The 6917-nt window shown below is 45.9% G+C and overlaps 1 non-coding gene across 1 annotated transcript; it reads right to left on the reverse strand.

Moving 5' to 3' along the window:
- Window positions 1-5887: 5887 nt before the first annotated feature.
- Window positions 5888-5959, reverse strand: trnaa-cgc (transfer RNA alanine (anticodon CGC)). Its single transcript has one exon. It is a non-coding gene; the product is annotated as a tRNA-Ala (tRNA).
- Between the last annotated feature and the right edge of the window lie 958 nt (window positions 5960-6917).

The following is a 6917-nucleotide window of genomic DNA, read 5'->3' on the forward strand; positions in this document are numbered from 1 at the left end:
CACCGGTAGTTGACACTGATCACAATCCATTAGTGTCTTTGGCTACAATGAAGGATAAAAACAAACGCTTACTAAGTTGGAGCCTGGTGTTACAGGAATTTGATATTAAGATAAAACATATGAAAGGAACAGACAATGTGATTGCTGATTGTCTGTCAAGGTGTTAAAACTTAAAGTTCTCTGCATTAGCCGAATAGCTGATGACTACCTGTATATTAGTGTGTATCTTACAATGTGCATTCATGCCCATAATTTTTACCCCGTTAAAAATCCTTTTAAGTGTGGGGGTGTCATGTGTGACGCCAAGTAGACCTACCGGACAGATGATGCGAATGAGAGAGATAACAGAAGACAATGGAGAAACATTCAAAATGCTAATAAGAGAGAAGAGAGAGATTGACGAGAAAGAAACACAATTCAGATATTCACAGGCCGGTTGCTTTGAACCTGAACTGTTTGAAGTTTGATGGACAGGTGATACCCCAGCAGGGGGATAAAAGGAGTAGGTTTGCTAAGGCACGAGACACGCCACGAGACCCTGGAAAGAGCAGTGTGCCCCCTCAAGTTGGTGGGAGTTTGGAGGACCGGTTCGCGGGAGCCGATCAGAGGCTCACAGGGTGTAAAGGTACGATCGGTGGGAACCTGGGGTCTGTGTCCGCCCTTGACTGGGTGTCGGGTTCACCGCGGAAGAACGATCATATCCGGAACAGAGGGGTCACAGTCGGTGACCACAGCGCTATTAGATGACATCAAAAGGTCTGCCCGAAACCAACTGCGAAGACATCAAACAGTCTGCCTGAAACCAACTGCATCTCTCTCTCTCTCTCTCTCTCTCTCTCTCTCTACCACCCCCTCCAACGGTACAACAACAGCGACTACTTCGAACTGCACTAAACTGAACTGAACTCAGCTTCACTTAAGACTAATCATTTTACCCCTAGACTGCGATAGAGCTTGGTTGATTTCTATTACCCTATTTCTATGTATATGTGTGTATTATCGTTGCTAACCTGTTACAGTTATATCATTGCGATTAGTGTACTGTATTACTTATTTCTTTAATAAAACTTTATTAGTTCCTAGTAATCACAGACTCCAACGAGCGTTCCATTTCTGCTGATTCGGCAACTCAGTTACGGAGTAGGTAACAGTTGAGTGTGGATCTGGTGCTTTTTATTCATCCCCTCCTCACTGTGTGACTGGAGGGTCTCAGCATTCTTTAGCGATTGAGTCACTTACTGTATTCAATATCTGGCCAAAGGAACGGCTCCCATCAGCATGCGGTTTGAAAGGACAATTATAAACTGAATTTGTTTATCTATTTTGTGTTGCGCGAGGCAGGATCCCATTAATAGCTCTTTGACTCGTCCAGGGCTCTGTTCTAACTCAGTCTGACTCCTGGAGTATGCTCGCTGTGGGTTGTAAAACTCCGGTCTGTTGGGGATGGCGACATTAATATACCGGAATAGGACCTGCAGCAGAGTGAGGAGTGCTCGGACAGAAAGCAACTTGGGGACTGGTCGACTCACATGGAACTATGGAAGACGCCTCACTACTCAAATTCTTTGCAACGTCATTGAGCGATGGTGGTATAGTGGTGAGCATAGCTGTCTAAGCAGTTGACCCGGGTTCGATTCCTGGTCATTGCAGGTTGTACAGTTTTAGACTGCAAAACAAATGATAGAACACGATATATGTAGAACTCCAAGGGCTAAGTAATCATGTAAGACTGATTCATTAATTATTGTTCACTGTGTCGTGGATCAGAGATGGAATTATCATCTCTCAAGAGTTTCCCGTTAAATCCTGTTCTGACTGTCTTCCAGATTCTACAAGAATGGACACTTAACATGGAGGATCTGCAAGATTTGTAAAGTGTTGCCTGATTTAAGTGTTTGAATTTGTTTGCCTTCATTGGTATGTCAGAGCCTGAGAGGAAACTTCACCGAATTATGAGGTAGAAAACTATGAGAGACATAGATTTTGCAGATAGTCAAAATTGGTTTCCCATGGTAAGGATCTGAAATTCTAGAGGGAATGAATTTCAGGTCAGAGTGGCAGAGAGTTTAAAGGAGATGTGTGGGTCACGTTTTTAGACAGAGTGGGGTGAGTGCTTGGAAGGGGCTGTCAGATTCAGAGACGGAAGGGTATACGATGTGTTTAGATGGGCACATGAATATGTCAGTGTGAAGTGACATCGACAGAGGTGCAAAGAGAAAATCGCAGATGATGGAAATCCAAGCAACACAGAAAATGTTGGAGGAACTCAGCAGGCCTGGCAGCATCTGTGGGAAAAAATACAGTCGACATTTCGGGCCGAGTCCCTTCATCCGGACTGGAGAGAGAGAAAATGATGAGGAATCAGAGTTAGACGCTGAGTGGAAGGGAGGAAGAAACACGAGGTGAAACCGGCGGGCGATAGGGGCTGGTGAATTAAAGGCTTGAAATGTTGATTAGTGAAAGAGATACTGGGCTGGAGAACAGGGAATCTAAAAGGAGAGGACAGAAGGTCATGGAAGAAAGAAAAGGGGGAGGAACACCAGAGGGAGGTGATGGACAGGTAACAGATAAGGTCAGAGAGGGAGGATGTGTTGCTCCTCCAACCTGAGTGTAGCCTCTTCACGACAATACAGGAGGCCATGGGCTGCCATGTCAGAAATGGAATGAGAAGTTGAATTAAAACGGGTGGCCAGTGGGAGATCTCGCTTGTTCTGGTGGACGGAGTGTAGGTGCTCGGTGAAGTGGTCTCCCAATCTGTGTCAGGTCTCACCGATATTCAGGAGACCACACCGGGAGCACTGGATGCAGTAGATGACTGTACAATACTCACAGATGAAGTGTCGCCTTACCTGGAAGAACTGTTTGGGGCCCTGAATGGTAACGAGGGAGGATGTGTATGGGCAGGTGTAACACTTGTTTCACTTGCAAGGATAAGTGCCAGGAGAGAGATCAGTTGGAGGGACGAACGCACATGGGATTCACATAGGGAGAGATCCCTGCAGAAAGCTGAGGGGGAAGGGAATGATGTGTTTGGTGGTGGGATCCCGCCGGAGATGGCGGAAGTTACAGAGAATTGTGTGTTGGAGGGGGAGGCTGGGGGGTGGGGCAGGTAGGTGAGGACAAGACGAACCCTGATAGACTGATTGACTGATAGACTATCATGATAGTCTGTTCCACGTAGCCGACAAACAGATAGGCAGAGCTGGGACTCATGCCTGTGTCTGTGGCTGCACCCTTTGTTTGAAGGAAATGGGAGGAGTTGAAAGAGAAATGATTGAATGGGGACAAGTTCCGCCAGACGGAGGTGAATGGTGGTAGAGGGGAATTGGTGGGGTCTGGTATGCAGATGGTTCCCGAGTAGGATAAGATGAACACTTGACCTTGCAATCTGCCTCATTATGATGCTGCACTTAATTATCTATCTACACTGTGCTTTCTCTGTCGCTGTTAAATTTTATTCTGCATTTTGCTATTGTTTTATATATTTTATACTTTATTGTCGCCAAACAATTGATACTAGAACGTACAATCATCATAGCGATATTTGATTCTGCGCTTCCCGCTCCCTGGATTACAAATGGATAGTAAATATTAAAAAAAATATAAATCATAAATAAAATATAGAGAAATGGAAAGTAAGGTAGTGCAAAAAAAAACCGAACTGCAGGTCCGGATATTTGGAGGATACGGCCCAGATCCGGGTCAGGATCCGGATATTGTTCTCTCTCAATACACTGTGTAATGATTTGATCTCCTTGAACAGTATGAAAGAGAAGCATTTCACTGTATCTCGGTACGTTTCAAAAAAACCACTTTAAATCCTGCTGAACGTGATGCGGGCAGTAGCAGGGAACGCCGGTCTGCGGACAGCGCAGCGTTTTCCCAGCGGGTAATGCAACGGGCAGCGAAAAGCTGCTGGATCACCAGCGTCCCTGGCTGGGCTCGAACCACCAACCTTTCGGTTAACAGCCGAACGCGCTGACCGATTGCGCCACAGAGACAAGCTGGAAAAAAAACTTGTCAGAACTAGAAGTGGAAATAACAATGAATTCCCAGTGCATTGGTAAAACATTCGGCCACGAGTACACTCTCCTCAACGAAGGACATTTTACATAGGACGTAATCACTGTGTCCAGGGACGAATGAGGACAGTACCGATCCCGGGGTCAGAGAAACAGGACTGTTCCTGAACTAACCGCTGAAACAGCCGGAAATACTCCGCAGTTTAGGCAGCGTCTGTGGAGGGAGAAACCGAGTTCACGTTCCAGGTCGATGACCTTTCACAGCTCCGAGCTCGCAGTCAAACGGAAGGAGTCTCACGGAGTCTCTGCAGGGTGGCCTGAGCTGGGTGAAAGCACCGATTCCACTCGCCCTCTCCTTTTTGACTCTTTGAACTGTAAACCTTAAATCGAGCACAAGAACAGCCTTTGTTTAACATTTAAAATGTGGCAGAGGCGGATGAAGTAAATATTTCTGGAAACATTGTTCCACCTCACCGCGTGTTACGTCGAATAACTCTGAGATACAGAGTGGCTGAGGGGAGATTTCACGAAACTAAACACAAAGTCCCTTCCTCTCGGCAGATTCTCCCTTCCCGGGATCACTGCAGACCGACTGTTCCACATCCCCAAACAACCGATCACTTCAACCCCAAACTCCGATTTAACCTCTTCAACCCTTTTAAATTTACTTTGCAAATTCGAGTTGCAATTACATTTAATATGGAAAGAGCAAAACCGTTTTCCTGTCGGGAAAATTAACCCCTGTCTTTCCCGTGACAGACGGGGATACTAAACACTAAAGTAGCGAAAATTGAATGCGAAAGAGCGATCTGTCGTTAGGATGTCCGAGCACAGGATACTTCAAATGGTCACCCGATGTTGTTCGTTGACCGTGGCATCGTCGCTTTTCACACATACACTTCGTCCTCTGCGACGGGAGAGGCCACGGAATCGCTTCCGATTCAGCTGTACCTAGTGTAAAGCTCCCAATCCGGTCTGATCGTTTTGAGGGGAGGAACATTTATCAAGAGGAAATAACTGATGCAGGAAAATATTTTCCAGATTTTCCACTTTGCCCACACTGGAAAGTCTGTCTCTATTTCTACTCCCAAAATATAGGCAGACACTGACGTCCGCAGTATCAGCACTGAGGACCAAAACGGTGCAGGGGCGCTTGCAGGACAGTTTTGAATTTGTGGAAAGGACTGTTTTCGGGGATTCATCTTCGAGTGTCAGTGGGTTCGCCTCAATTGTCACTGACTTCATTAAAACATATGGGGGTGAGTGTGTGCCTTTGAAACTATACTGTACATACCGGAATCAAAAACCTCGGATAAGGCAGAAATGCCCATCTTCGACCATAGCACACACGCAATTTAAACTCTTTCTTCATTCCTCCTTCGATTATTCAACTGAATGCCAGTAGATTGACAGGTAGCGGTTTTAAAACACACTGATATGTGATGAATACGACTGAACACGAGGAATTCTGCAGATGCTGGAAATTCAAGCAACACACGTCGAACTTGCTGGTGAACGCAACAGGCCAGGCATCATCTCTAGGAAGATACAGTCGACGTAAACGTTTCGGGCCGAGACCCTTCGTCAGGACGAGGAATACGGCAGAAGATGGTGTTGATCCATCGACCTCGGAGTTATGGGCCCAACACTGTTCCGCTGCGACACTGTGCTACACAGATTCATTGGAATTGCTATGCAATGAATGCTGTGCAATGCTTTTTGCATTTCCCCACTGATACAGCAAGGGCCTGTTCGAAGTTCCCTTATATCTTACAGTCTTATCCCGCGCTTCAACGACGGAAATAAACCCAAGCGTATAAACATTTCTTCATCTGGAATTTTCCGTCCATTTTTCAAAAAAATAATGGAGATGCCGGGGATTGAACCCGGGACTTCATACATGCGAAGCATGCGCTCTCCCACTGAGCTACATCCCCAATGTCAAATTTATGATGAAATCATCCATCGGATGATCCCATGAGATCATAAGCTTTCGGAGAAGAATTAGGCAATGTGGCCCATCGAGTCTGCACCGCCATTTTTCCCTCCTCAGCCTTCTCCCATAACCTTTGATGCCGTGTCCGACCAAGAACATATCAAGCTCTGCTTTAACCACCCCCAAAGACCTGTCTTCCACAGATGCCTGTGGTAATACATTCCAAAAGATTCACCTCCCTCTGGCTAACTAGATTTCTCCGCATCTTTGTTTTAAATGGACGCCCCTCTATCCTGAGACTGGACCTCTTATCCTTGACCTCCACCATAGGCAATATCTTTCCCACATCTACTCTGTCGGCCTTTCAACATTCGAAACGTTTCAATGAGATCCCTTCTCATCCTTCTAAATTAAAGTGAGTACAGACCCAGAGCTATCACAAGTTCTTCATATGATAACCCTTTCATTTCCGGAGTCATCCTTGTGAACCTCCTCTCCATCCTCTCCAATACCAGCACATCTTTTCTAAGATGAGTAACCCAAGACTGGTCACAATACTTCCCCTTAAGTTAACCAACAGTATCAATGAACGAAAAGCTACACACAAACAGAATGACAAACAACCAGTGTGAAAGTATGTAAATTCATAATAAATAAATAGATAGATAGATAACTAAATAGATGACATAAAACGACAGAGGAATTATATATGTGAGGACTGGGCCTGTAAGCCACGGCACTTCCTTGTTTCCCTTCACCGCATCTCTTCCATTTCACTCACGTCTACTCTTAACCCATCCTCTCACCCCCTACCAAAGACAGGGTTCCTCTTGTCCTCACCTACCAGCCCACCAGCCTTCACGTCCAGCACACAATTCTCTGTAGCTTCCACCATCTCCTAGTGTATCTCACCACCAAGCACATCTTTCTCCCAACCATCCCACCACCCCCCTCCCCAC

Source organism: Mobula birostris, chromosome 10 (assembly GCF_030028105.1).
Source record: "Mobula birostris isolate sMobBir1 chromosome 10, sMobBir1.hap1, whole genome shotgun sequence".
NCBI lineage: Eukaryota > Metazoa > Chordata > Chondrichthyes > Myliobatiformes > Myliobatidae > Mobula > Mobula birostris.